Genomic DNA, 12,589 nt, shown 5'->3' with positions numbered 1-12,589 from the left:
TCCTATAACAGCTCCATGCTGTAGTGTGATATAGACCTCTGTTAGGGGTTCTATACCAACACATGTTGGTTGTGGATGTTTTGTGTGTATGTCACTGTCTGTGTAGGGACTGTGCCTGTCTGCGCCCACTCCCGGGGGGGGGGCAAGCCCCATCCCCTGAAGTGGTTTCACCAAAAGGTGATGCAAGAACAATGGACAGGGAGGTCCAGGGTTGGGCACAAGACATGCTGGTGCCAGGTGCCGCAGCCAGCTGAGATGGGACAGGTGGGTCCGCTGGAACCAGCATTCCCAAGCATGCTATAGTGTTTAGATTTCATCATCATATATCGGCTAGTAATAGTCAACACATTTCAGGGTAAGGTATGACAGCATGCATAGATATTCCCATTAATCAGACTCCAGATACGGAACAGTTGCATAGCAAACAGGACACATGCATATATGGGACCACAGTGGTAATAAGAACTGCATTCAGGTACGTTGATGGCACCATAAGACTAATGTTGGAATAATTCAATATAGCACATGCATGGGGACCATTAATATATTTATCAAACAATTGGACATTATCAGAATCAATACATACCAGTTGGGGTGGGTATGTTGATTATTGTTGGAGATATGGTGGGGGGAGAGAAATATGTCAATTAACAACTAGTATATTCCTGTAGTACACATTACTTTCCTAGTCAGTGCTGCTATCTGTACTTTACAAGTCTTACTACACTACCCTATAGCCTTACTTTGGACAGAGATATGGCTGTCATCACCGTTACACATGACTTGGTTTTACCGGAAGTATACACCTCTTATCTGGTATAACTATGGAGGGAATGTTTGTTAACACTAACTAATTGTTTCTACACATACTCCCAGATTCTGGGTTGCTGTTTTGCATACAGCTATCCAACTCTTTCTGAACAGACTTTGGCTATGTGTTGACCACATGCTGGTGTGCAGGGACATATCTAGAATATTGCCCTCTTCCACCTTTAGTGACCTGACACACACATATACATGCTTTCCTACACAGTTATATTATGTAGCACAGTGTGGGTGACAGTGACCAGTGATACTTTATTATTCAGAGAAACTGCAACACTCACAATTCCCTACAATACCAAAGTGAACAGTACCAGTACAGGTTATAATGGCCTGTAGTTCTCAGCACAGTGTTCGTATCGAACATACCTGTGGGAGCAATGTTTGTTAGCACTACCTGACTGCTAGCACACAAAGTTCCAGATTACACATTAGTATTAGGCACAGACATCTCACTCTGTTACTGTACACACTCTGATCACAGCTTGACGGCATGGGAGTGTAGATAGGATATACTTGAAATATTACTCTCCTAACAGTTTTGGGGGTTGCTACAGTGACAGGTGTGTTCACATGATGTTTGACAATCACTTGTATTCCCTGTTTGTTTGCTACACATCTGGGATCATCCCGCTGACTTACCAGGGTGACAGGAAGCAGATATGGGCACATATATTGGACATTCTGGCATCATCTGTATAGTTGTGGGATATGCATCTGTATGCAGCCTAATTCCACTCCCAGGATTCAGACTATGGTTGTGTCTGCTACAACTTAAACAGTGTCCATCACAGTTGTATCTGCTGTATAGCTATTGCTGTATATCTCCTATTTGCTTTCTGTCTTATTAATCCCCTGTGCTTTTGCATTCTGACCTTGTATTACAACACTCATAAACAGTTTCCTAGACAGTTATATGTTGTTGGACAGTGTGGGCAACAGTGATGTGTAATACCTCATTATTCAGAGCAAATGCATATCATTCTTGTATTTCTAGGCACAGTGTTGGTATCTGACAGACCCTGTGGGAGGAATTTTTATTAGTACTACCTGAATGTCCCCACACACAGTACCAGAGTCCACGCTACTATTATGCACATACATCTCACTCTGTTACTGTACACACCCTGACCACAGCTTGTCAAGTTGGGGTGTAAATGGGACATACGTGGCTTCTTAGTCACATAAAGTATTGGGGAGTTGCTAGTGTGCCAGCTTTGTTCTCATAGCTGTGTGTCAATCAGTTGTATTTCCTGTTTACATCTGGGATCATCCCACTGATTTCCCAGGGGGACAGGTTAATAGGCAACAGATACGGGCCACTTTACTAGACATTCTGGACATATCTGTACAGTTGTGGGGTATGATTCTGTATGCAGAGTACTACCACTGGCAGGATTCGAACCGTGGCTGTGTGTGCTAAAAAAATACAGTTCACATCTCAGTTGCATGTGCTATTCATTTTATCTTGACTGCATTTTCCCTGTTTACTGTCTATGAGTCTCTCAGTTGCACTAAATGGCCTCTGGGGATTACACCTGTCATATATAGGCATTCCTACACATTCAATCTATGGTGCACAGTGTGGGTAACATTGCTTAATACTACAGTACTATTACATGATTGCATATCTACATTACCATATGCTACCAGGATATGCACATGCAGTCCAGCAGTTAGACCTGTTTTGTCAGGCTATTACACTTTTATTGACTTACAGACAATACGAGACTCTTACTGCCATATTCTCTAGTGTATGCAGTACTTACCTTGAACAATACAGGTTTTATACTAGCAATTAATTGACAGTAAATGCATGGGTATTAATGAGATGCCTTGCGTCACAACCTCACCTGGCATCTGATGTGGGCCTCTTGGTTTGCAGCCCGCTCTGTTGCAGCTGTGGGGGACATAAGAGGAATATATACCTATCTATGATATACCTGTGCTGGCAATTATTACACACATACTGGGGTGATACTTGCACATGTCTGGAACATCCCCTGATGCTCTAGCATCTTGGAGCCACTCCTCCAAGAGATCCCCGTTCAGCCGTTTCAGGTCAGCATAGTGGTGCCTGACCTGCTCACCAGTTTGGGGTATGCCAGTAGCACTGGTGAAGTTGCAGGCAAGATGATCCCAGGCCTCCACCTTTTATTAGGAGCCCTGGTACTGGCACTGCATCAGTCTCTGTGCATGGTCTTTAACTAGGAGTCCTGCCATGACCCTGGACTCCTGGATGCCCAGCACTGTGCCCAGAAGCACACTCCTTCTCCCCTTACTGCCATAGTGCCTGCAAACTTGGGTTGGGAGGGTGGCCTAATGGTTAAGGTGTTTGCCTTACAAACACAAGGTGCAGGGTTTGAGTCTCATAAGGGATAATTGGCTAGGCTTTAAATGGCTCGCAAGGGCAGTTAGCCTAGTACTAATCTATGAACCTATGAACCTATGCAAGGGGAAGCTACAAGCAGTTATGAGATGTATTCCTGTCTCTTGGGTTTAAGTAGGGCCGATTTCCTGCACTTTTCCATGATTGGCCAGTTTTGAAAATGCTAAGCTATGGACAAACCTGTTTACCTAAGGCTGGCATTGTTTAAAGTGGTATACCACTAGGCACAATGAGTTAGCTGGTCTACACATTGCTCACACCTCCTAAGCTGGCCTGTGCAATGCTTAGTGTTGCTTACATTAGACTTTCATTATAATGCCTTTTTGGCATTGTGTTATTATTCATTACACCTTATATGTATGTCTGGTATCCATGATTAATGTGTACATACACTCCATGGGGTCCTTGTGCTTTATTGGGGACTTCAACACTCTATTACAATTACACCTCACTTCTGGGCTTACTGCTGTACTCCAGTTCATATATTTATGTTATGTAGTGGGTTATGGTACATATGACTGTATACGGATTCCTTTCACAGGTTCTGTTTGGTTATACTATGGTGAGGACTTGTTTACTACTACCTCATTCTTCTGTACTTCAGTGATGGCTTGGTGGATAACTACTGGGACTATGGTGTATAGGGTCCTGAGTTTGAGACCTGCATGGCTATTTATTTTGTTGATGGGCAAAACAAGGGCTGTTGGATAGAGAGTGATTAACACATTTTTGAGTAGTTGTAAGTGGGTTTGCATAATGGTAAGCACTGCTAACCTGTTGTTACATCTGCCTACACAGTGTTAGCATTAGAGTTGCTTAACCAGTGTGAGCATTGCTTACCACTGTGCAAACGGGCTTAAGCCCGCTTAGTAGTGCTTAAATATGCTTACTACTGCTTATTTGTGCTTACACCTGCTTATTAGTGCCTTATTCATTATGACACTAACACCCCACATATGGATACACAGTGATTAAGGCACTTTTGAGCAGTTGTAAGCGGGTTTGCGTGACAGTAAGCACTGCTAACCTGCTGTTACATCTGCTTACAGAGAGTTAGCATCAGAATTGCTTAGCCAGTGTATGCATTGCTTACAGCCACACAAACAGGCTTAAGGCCACTTACTACTGCCTAAATATGCTTACTACTGCTTATTTGTGCTTAAACCTGCTTTCTAGTGCCTTATTCATTATGACACTGACACCTCACATGTGCATTTACTGCAGTACTACAGTTCATAAATATATGTTATTTAGTGGGTTATGCAACATAAATATTGGTCATAACATGCTTTACCATGGAAAATGGAATCTGCTGCAGTGGGACTCGAACCAGGAATGCCTGCTCGTAAGGCAAATGCTCTGGCCACTACACTATTGCTATGCTGCTTCTTTTGTATATATATTCCTTGTTATCCTTTTCAGCCATTTAAGCTGCATTAACCGTAGCTAAGTGATGGGCATACCCCCCACCTACAGTTAGCTGTAATCGGATTTTTTTTTAAAAAAGGGTTTCTTCATTTTATTTATACATTCTGTTGCTGTCATACACAAGAGGGACTGTTGCTGGTGATATGCAACCACCTGTGAGTGGTTTCGCTCATTGCATACACCTTTCTGCTGTTCTACATTGTGGGGGTATGTTTATTCTGAGAGCTCTGCTCTCAGACATGCCCCCTGCACTCTTACATGCTCCATGTAAGCCTAGCAGCTCGGGCAATGTGCCTCATTAATATGCTTATTGCGCTACCGTATTGCTCCTAAACAGTCACTTCCATTTTGGACTAAGCTAGTCCTGCACGGGAGATTTCTAAATCCTGGGGACTATCTTACAGACATCCTTTCAATGACTTATCCCCCAGCATGAGAAGGCCAGAGCATACTGTTACTTAATTTGGTTTTTGCAGATACTTGACACAATCAAGCATTACATAATATAACATCCCTTAACTCCTTTAGCACTTGCTTTGTCTTCAATTATCTTTCAGTATACTATAATTGGCTAATAGAGAGAGTGCAGTTGTAAGGCATTTGAAATATAAGGCTACTACTTCTACGAAAAATATCTCTTGCATAATCATGCATCTATCTATATTTCAAATTTTCTTTGACATAAACATATCATAAACATTTTATTTGACTCATTTGAAGAAACTAAGTACAAGTTTATATGTATTTAGTGAAGAATAGTTATGAGACATAATATTATTCTGTAACATGAGTCTCCTCACCTTCAGGTTCCCTAACTACATGGTTACCATGTTATGGTGTACACTTAGGGCTGTGAGCATGGTGAATATGCAAATGAGGTGTGAACATATTATAATTGGTGAATTCCAAATACTTTGCTCTGTGTATCAGATGTAAACATAGTGCAGGCAGTCCCTCAGTATTTGTTGCTAATGGATTGCAACTGTGAATGAATACTGGTAGGGAGAAGGAAAACACAACAGCAATTCAGACTCACTTACCTTCAGTTGGTGACCTAGCTAGGTTAAACTTACAAAATATAGAAGTAATTGTATTGAAGTTTGAAATGTAATTGCAGCACACATTTCACAGTTTCTGTTCAGTAACATCTAACCTCTCCTATATTTCTTCACAACTGTATATTATTACCATTTAGATTCTCACACATTTTAGGGACAATGATACGGAATGCCTTACAGACTGCATGTCTCAGATTACTGGTCAAATAAGAGAAGAATGTGCAGCAAACACAGAGAGATAAGACAGATCTGCATTTCTGCAAGCAATAGTCATAAATGGTTGTGTGATCACTTGGTGCACTACATCTGAAATTAATACATGTACAAACAATTCAGAAGTGTACAACTGTCATATGTTTTGTAAATACTGTAGATGATGTTGCAGTTGTTTGAATGCACAATGATTTCCATTCTGTGTTGCTAAGCTGTTTCTGTGGCAAACAGAGATGAGACACCCTTATTGTCTTTTGAAGCTTCATTGGAGTGAGAGTTCAAATCCAGACCTGTGTAAAAATATTTCATGTGTACCAACATAAATTTTGTAGTATTATTTATTTAATAGATTTATTTTCTTCCTTTCTCTTAATTTTCCTTTCTTTTTATTTTTATACAGTATTTGGATTTGCTTATTGCAAACAGGGCAAATGGAGAAACGCAATAAATGCCATGTAGAGCTTTGCTGATATCATTTGCGCAACACTTAGCAGTGTGCAAACCTGGAATAATGTCCCACACAGGAAGCAGCCTGAACACCTGCAGACAGGGAGTAGACATTTTAAATGTCAAAAAGGATATATTGTTGCATTTTTTCCTTTCCACCATGTAACATCACTAAGCAACATTGCACAGTGATTATCAAGTTTCCCCAACATATGCAGTCATCGAACACCTGCAGAAAGTAAGCAGAGAGTCAACAATTTCATCAAAATAGATACATTATATGAACTGTGTGTTGGGCACCACGCAAACACATTAAGCAGCATTGCATGGTGGTTAACACACAAAAGTTAATAATGAATAGGGAAATATCCAACTGTTACTTAACTATTCCTGTGGCAGTAGGTGTAAGTGTAGGGCTGTAATACAGTTGTTCCTGGGTTCTAATACAGGAAGTGGAACAAATTTTTACTGTTGTGACAATTCAGTTATAGTCATCAAGAGGAAAATATAGAAGTGTTATTTCAGTATTACTTTGGCAGCAGGCATATATGTAGGGCTCCCATACACATGGTCCAGGGTTCTAGTACAGGAAATTCCAGACATTTTTACTGTTGTTCCATTTCAAATTATATTAAATATCACTTATAACTATTTATACATAATTATAAATAACAATGACTATGAATAGAATTAGAAATCATATTAATTATATGTATGAGGAATAAGACACCTTTACTGTGTTTTGAAGGTTAGATGTATAACTGAATGTATACTGTCTACTATGTTTCTGTAAGTATAATTCTGCTATCTTGACATGGATGACCATCACACTTAAATAAGACACATGCACAAAAGAATGTATATACAGAGACCTTGTCAGGTCATTCACATTCATGGTTAACACCTCAGTCTGTCATTTGTATTTATAAATAATTCATGATTGTGTCTGAGAAACGCTTCTTCTGTGACAAAGATGGAATGTCACTGCTGTGGAAGAACATGTTTTGTCCCTTATGCATAAGTTTGAATCCCACACTGTAAAAAATATTTTTATCAGTGTATAAAGCCAAATTAAGCATGTGTCAGGTCATGACATGTATGCCCCCAGTGCATGTTTGCAACATTAAATCACTTAACAGTCACAGCAGCAGACACCCCTTAAACTAATGTCAAGTGTCAGGTTACTCTTCTAATTTTCAAAACTGTTTTCCTCTCTGTTTGGCACTGTTGCTGTCCACTTAGCATTGTGCAAACATGGTTGGCATATTGCTCGGGTGTGCACACTACCAGTAAGCACAATAACAGGAACTGGAAGGAAATCATTATTTGCTATGGCACTGCTTTTGGGTTAGACATGGCTGGTGTTAGAGTGGAAAGTGTCCAATTTAGGGATCAGAGATGGGATATTCAGGAGTCCAGAATCTTTATTGGACTCCTGGAAAAGCACCACAGCCAAAGTCTTTTTGTAGAGGGAGTATATTGGCTTCCGGTACAAGTCTGATGCTTGGAATAGTCTGGCCAAGGCTGCATCCAGTGCAACTGGCATCCCACAAACTGGAAAACAGTTTAGGTAACATTTTAATGACTTAAAAAGGCACAAGAGTGATACACTCAACCAGTGTTTGGATAATTTCCAAACTAACAACATCCCACAGTTCTGTAAATATGCTAATAAAAGCAATTTATAATACATAGAAAGCTAAATATAGGTAAGACTGGTATGCATAATGCTCTTCTGCTCTTTTCCTTTCTTTTCACACTGATTCTAAAATTGATGTGACTAGGCAGGCCCATGTTGAGAATCTAGGGAGACTGAGGGAAACAAGTGGTATGTGTGTAGCACAACAGAAGTATTATTGTAGCTATAAAAGTTTAAAAAAAATGTTCTTTTCTATACAGTAGTAGTAAAGTAATCATGCATATCCTAACTGTAAAATCAAGTATACATGCATCAGTCTGTAGCACAAACCAACCTTAGGAGTCAATTCTAAGACTGTAGTCAAACATTATGGGCTCAAATACCATGAGCAACAACTATAAAATAGTACAATACTTTAAAAATATTACATAAATTAAATTCTACACAAGTGGCATAAATGTCCTGCTATTAACTTTAATCTGTAAAACTGGACCAAGCATAATTGTAATACCTGCACTTTGCAAGGATTACTTTGAACAATCTGTAATTATAGTTTGTAGTTGTTAGGAAGTATACCTAAATGTAAAACTTCAGATAAAATAGTTGTATTATTGTGATAATACACTGTATGTCACACATGATGGTACTAATTGTATCTTTTTTTCTCATCCGAACCCTTATCTCTTTTGTTTATTTTCTATTATGTGTCATCAAAATGTCTCCATGTCATCCATCTGTAACAAATCACTAAATGATTCACAGCACAGGAAGGTAGGCCAACCCCTGTAGCTCAGCCTGCCCACACTTCACTGGCTCTGGCACTGATGGGCAGTACATCTGGGACCCAACCTGATGCTACTGCCTCTGCTGCTCCTGCACTACCTGCATCTTCAGGTAGCACTACCTCAGCAGCTGGTGCTGTGATACCCTTAGTGAGTACTGGTGGAGGTGGAGATTTCATCACCTGCCAGGAGATGCCAAGCTTGGTGCATAGGGTCATGCACTGCACCATTGGTATATGCCTATGTCAGATGGAGAGGCTTTGCTCCCTTATGGTCTGCAGGAAGAGGAGTCATCAAGTACTCCAGCAGCCAGGGGAATAAGGAGACAATGATGAACCTCTTGTGGGTGAGGACTAGATTCTCACTATCCCCATGTTTGATGGGGCATGGGCTTGTATTGTACTCTCACTCACCGCAATCCTGGTGTCCTCCAACCTTTTTTGTCCCTCACCATTTCTGTGTCTTGTCTTATTTGTCCTGTTTGTTTGCATTTGTTTTCTCTCCTACCTAACTTATCTGACCCAAACATACCAAAATCCTTTACCCAACATTCCTCTCTTACTGAATTTAAAAAAGGCACCTGTCGCACAAAAAAAATCATCCCATTCAATTATCTTCACTTTGCACATATGTCTTCTTGTTACATTTGATTTGATCCAATTGGCTATACAACATGATTGTGTTGTTATTACACTTCTTTGTGGCAGTCACAGTCCAAATTCAGCTAATATTCTGTACATATTTTCATTTTACACTGTTGAAGATATGGATGGTTCTTTACTACCTCCTTCCTGCACATTCCTATACTACTTTTCCTTTGATCTTCCTCCTGTTTGCAGCCTATTTCATTACTTTCCTATCTACCCCATTTACACACCCATAATCTTGCCAAATAAAATAAAATCATACACAAGAAACATAAGGAACAAAAAAAAAAAAAAACAATGGAGGTCTTCACTTTTTGTTCTCTATGTTTGTGTGGAATTTGGCATAATATGTCAATGCCAGGTGATAGTGAACTGCTCTAAAATGGTGTGGTTACCACAGCTCAATGCCACTTAAACATGCTGCACTAAGTTATCACACAGTAACACATGGTGAATGCAGTATAAATAATTATTTCATTGCGTTATCACTACTTATTTAAATGTATTACATACACAGGATTTGAACTCTATATCATCTGAGCTCCAAAAGAAACGTGTCAGTGCATTTACACAGGCTGCCACAGAGTTAGCTAAACAGCAGATGTGTTTCATACACTCAGTACTGAGAACTCTCAAAATTTTTGCAATAACGCTTGCATTTGAACATCGCTTAAATACATGGAAACAGGGAAAGCAATAAAAATGTGCATCTCGCATGCACCAACACTTTGCTGTCCATTATGCAAACTCGTTTTCAGTGGTGCACTATGCAAAGTGGACATTGTTTTATTTATTTATTTGTTTATTTATTTATTTTATTTTATTTTACATTTGTTTACTGGGAAAGTCCAACTGGATAGAGATCCCTTTTCAGCGGACACCTGGTGAGAAATGCTCCAGTACAGACAAATTGGAGTTTAACAAACATGCAAAAAGGATACAGAAGTACCATTTACAGATAAAACATAAGTTAACAAACATTTAGGCATTATTGACTTGATAGCAAATAGATAAATACTGAATACAATACTTTTGCTTGAAGCATTCATATTATACATCGTCATGAGTAAAATACAGTTTAAATCATACAGAAGGCTACTTTCCTACAGATGTTAACACTTTTTTTTTACTTTAAAGGCAATAGTTTGCAAGGAGACTAAGAGGCTAAGCAATACAACAGTATGTATTCCTTTTGTTTACTGTCCATTTATACCATGAAACTATATGTGTAAACAAAAACAAAATGAAGGCACTATTTAAGAAAATAACACATATTTAAAATGCAGCCATTTGTTACCTCTCCCTATGCACTTCAGCCTTGGTCTCTCAGTACTTGTTCACAAATATATCAACCACACTGCAGAAATTAATAAAAAACATTGCCTTATATGCCATGCACATCTTTATAATGACAATACACATTCAGATTTTCCAATACTTGTAGTAATGTGGAACCTGTTTGCATATAGTTTTCAAGGCTGGCTCTTAAAGTATACCTGCAGAGTGGAAACACAACCACCAAATACTACACATTGAACACTCATCAATCTGGTAACATGCAGAACTTTAATGTCTTGACAGCTGGACATGGATAGCTATCCATTTCATGTATGCCTCCCAACATCTTCTCTTCAACATCCAGTGCTGATGTCATCAACTAGAAATTGTCCTGCAGTCTTGTAAAAGTCAGACTTGTGCCATAGAAGTTGCATAAAGTAGTGAGATTTCCAGTTGGTGTAGTTAGATAGGTAGAGGTTCTGTTCTCACTGCAGCCAACTGGTGAGTGTGTGTGTGTGTGTGTGTGTGTGTGTGTGTGTGTGTGTGTGTGTGTGTGTGTGTGTGTGTGTGTGTGTGTGTGTGCGCATTGGTATATATATATATATATATATATATATATATATATATATATATATATATATATATATATATATATATATAGTCTTCCTAGTCAGAAGAGTATAATTTTGTATCCTGCAGTTACCACTCCGATTCCATGGATTGCCAGTTGTCTGCACTTGCACATGCATACACATCCATTTCAAGCAAGGTCCCCAACATCTTCTTTCCAACATCCACTGCTGATGTTATCCACTATAAATTGTCCTGTAGCCTTGTGCCGTGGCACTTGCATAAAGTACTAAGTTCTCAAGTCTGTGTATGTAGTTAGCTAGGGATTCTAATTTCACTGCATTAGACTGGAATGTGTGTCTGTATCTATCTGGACAGAATGGCATAAGTGTGTATCCTGCATTTACCTTTCCAATCCCATGGATTGCCAATAGTTTGATACTTGCACATGCCTACACATCCATTTCATGCAGGCCTCCCAACATCTTCTTTCCAACATTCAGTGTTGATGTCATCCATTATAAGGTGTCCTGCAGCCTTATAAACATCACAGTTTTGCCATGGTACTTGTGTAAAATACTGAGTTCTCGAGTTGGTGTACTTAGGTAGGGGTTCTGTTCTCACTGCCGTCAACTCAGTGTGTGTGTTTATCTGTGTTTGATTGTGCACTTCCTTGACTTTAGGGACAGGATTGTACATCAGCATGTGGGACACTGCTATTACCATCTTCTCCTCACCAGACACTGCTGATGTCTTCAGCTGTAGCTGATTTGCAGATGTGCAGTATTTCCATTAGGGCAGGGTCAGACACTGGCTTTTAGGCCAGGCACAGGTCACCTCATCCTATATGATACAGATTACAGTGACAAGGCTTTCAGTCTATCTACATATGTCATGGCATTGTTTGTATGTCCTATATTTTCTTGGCCAGAAACACCTGCGGTCTTTCCAGCTGTTGATGATGTATGGTGAGCTACATGCAAAAATAAACATTATACTCTATTAGTATTCTGATGAGCGTTGAGTACAGTGCTGTTATAACTGATTCAGATCTGCATATGATATCCTGACTTATAAGGTGCACACTGTAACCTTTGCATACCACTGTGGAAACTTGATGGACAAAGTTCAGATTGCTATGTGTGTTCTCAGCTCTTGCACCACTGGGTTTAAGCATAGGGTGGGTGTTGTCAATACTGTAATTAGTGGGAAATTCCACTTTGCAGAAAGCAAATATAAGGACACATTTTTGCATTTATTTGTAGACTGTGTGGCTTTGGCATCAATCATTTGTTTGTGTTAGCCCCTCCTGTAAT

Source organism: Protopterus annectens, chromosome 1.part2 (genome assembly GCF_019279795.1).
Source record: "Protopterus annectens isolate FY-2018-M chromosome 1.part2, PAN1.0, whole genome shotgun sequence".
Lineage (NCBI taxonomy): Eukaryota > Metazoa > Chordata > Ceratodontiformes > Protopteridae > Protopterus > Protopterus annectens.
The sequence above is the reverse complement of the archived record's forward strand: the minus strand, read 5'-3'. Positions refer to the sequence as shown.